Source organism: Nesoenas mayeri, assembly GCF_963082525.1.
Source record: "Nesoenas mayeri genome assembly, contig: SCAFFOLD_197, whole genome shotgun sequence".
Taxonomy (NCBI): Eukaryota; Metazoa; Chordata; class Aves; order Columbiformes; family Columbidae; genus Nesoenas; species Nesoenas mayeri.
Genome location: NW_027659965.1, coordinates 1 through 2,243, shown reverse-complemented (window position 1 = coordinate 2,243; position 2,243 = coordinate 1). Strand labels below are relative to the sequence as shown.

General features: G+C 62.6%; 1 long non-coding RNA gene across 1 annotated transcript; it reads right to left on the bottom strand.

The window, feature by feature from the left end:
- Window positions 1-220: 220 nt before the first annotated feature.
- Window positions 221-1,384, bottom strand: LOC308052522. The gene is made up of 3 exons (XR_013923563.1): window positions 1,323-1,384; window positions 998-1,149; window positions 221-533 (listed from the first exon to the last, which is right to left on the bottom strand). It is a non-coding gene; the product is annotated as an uncharacterized lncRNA (long non-coding RNA).
- Between the last annotated feature and the right edge of the window lie 859 nt (window positions 1,385-2,243).

Genomic DNA, 2,243 nt, shown 5'->3' with positions numbered 1-2,243 from the left:
AAGCACCCACATGACCCCCATTAACCCCCAAATGGTTCAGCCCAAGCACCTACATGACCCCCATTAACCCTCCAAATGGTTCAAACCCAAGTGGCCCCCCATGCGACCCCCATTAATCCCCTCAATGGTTCAGCCCAATCACCCATGTGACCCCATATTACCCCCCCCAAATGGTTCAGCCCAATCACCCACGTGACCCATTACCCCCCACCGACGCGCCTCAAGTATCCACGTGGCCCCTCCCACCCACGTGACCCCTCCCACGTGGCTCCCCCCCCCCAACCCCTTTAACAACGTGTCTAAAACAACGTGTTTAATGTTACAAACGGGTGGGGGGGGGGGGTCAGAGGTCAAGGGTCAGAGGTCAGCCCGCCACTGCAGCGACGTGCAGGCCCCGCCCCCCGCGCACAGCAGCGCGGTTTTGCGCACGTGGCAGCCCAGCCGCGCGGCCGCCACGAGCCCCAGCGCCGGAAGCTCCGCCCCCCGCGCGGGCACGCAGGCCACGCCCACCGCGTGGAAACGCTCGGGGGGGCCTGGGGGGGGGGGGGGAGGGGGGGGGAAGAGTCAGCGGGCGGGAAATGAGAGACCCATAGGGACCCATAGGGACCCATAACTGACCCATAGGGACACATAGGGACCCATAACTGACCCACAGGGACCATAGAGACCCATAGGGACACATAAATGACCCACAGGGACCCATAACTGACCTACAGGGACCCATAGGGACCCATAACTGACCCATAGAGACCCATAACTGACCCACAGGGACCACAGAGACCCATAGGGTCCCATAACTGACCCATAACTACCCCATAGAGACCCATGGAGACCCATAACTGACCCATAACCAGACCCATAGAGACCCATAACTGACCCATAGAGACCCATAGAAACCCACAGGGACCAGAGACCCCCATAACCACCTCCTGCCCCACAGATCCGCCCCATAGAGCCCCCTCCCCGCTCCCCCCCCCCCAGCCCCTCCCCCACTCACCCGGATACACCAGGAAGTCGCCCCCGAACTTCCCGCCCCCGGTCACGTGGAGGCCCCGCCCCCACAGGGCCTGGAACACCCGGAAGCGCCGCTGGGGGGCGGAGTCGGGTCACGTGGGTGGGCGGGGTCAGCTGGGTGGGCGGGGTCACACGCTGGGGGAGGGAGGGGGCGGGGGTCAGCGTGGGGGGCGGGGTCACCCCCAAAACTGGCCCTCCCCCACCCCGCCAAGTTATGGGGCAGCCCCACAGATCTATGGGGCTCCCCCCCCTCCCCCACCCCCAAGTTATAGGGCCAGCCCCACAGATCTATGGGGCTCCCCCCCCACCTGTGGGGCTCCCGTTGGGGGGCAAGGGGTCCCAGTTCAGCCCCACGGCGGCGGCTCCGTCCTGGGGAGGGGAAAGGGGGGGAGGGGTCAGCCCCATAAGTGCTGCCCCCCATTTCCGCCCCCCATATTTCCCCATTTCCCCCATATTTCCCCAATTTCTCTCTCATTTCCCCCCATTATTTTCCCCATTTCTCCCAATTTCCCCCAAATTTCCTCCAATTTCCCCCATTTCCTCTTTAAACCCCAATTTCCCCGTTTCCCCCCAAATTCCCCCAATTTCCCATTAACCAAAATTTTCTCATTTTCCCCCATTTCTCCCCATTTTTCCCCATTTCCCATTTCCTCCCAAATTTCCCATTTCCCCTTTTCCCCAAATTTCCCCAATTTCCCCCCAAATTCCCCCATTTCCCCTTTAACCCAAATTTCCCCATTTCCCCCATTTCTCCCCATTTTCCCCAATTTCCTCATTTCCCCCGAATTTCCCTGGTAAGCCAAATTTCCCCATTTTCCCCCATCCCCCCCTTCCCCCCTATTTCCCCTTTAACCCAAATTCCCCCATTTCCCCCCATTTCCCCCCCAACCCCCCCATCCCCATCCCCCCTTCCATCCCCCCATGACCCCCCTTCCCCATCCCCCTTCCCCCCCCATCCCCCCCCTTTTCCCCCATCCCCCCCCTTTCCCATCCCCCCTTCACCGTGCCCCCATCCCCCTCCCCCTCCCCCCCATTCCCCCCCCTTGCCCCATCGCCTCTCCCCCTCCATTCCCCCCTTTTCCCCCCCACCCACTCCCCCTTCCCCCCAATCTCCCCATCCCCCCCTTTCCCCCCATTCCCCCCCTCCCCCCCCTTTCCCCCTTTCTCATCCCCCCCTTTCCCCCATCCCCCCCCCATTTCCCCCATCTCCCCCCTTTCCCCCCTCCCCC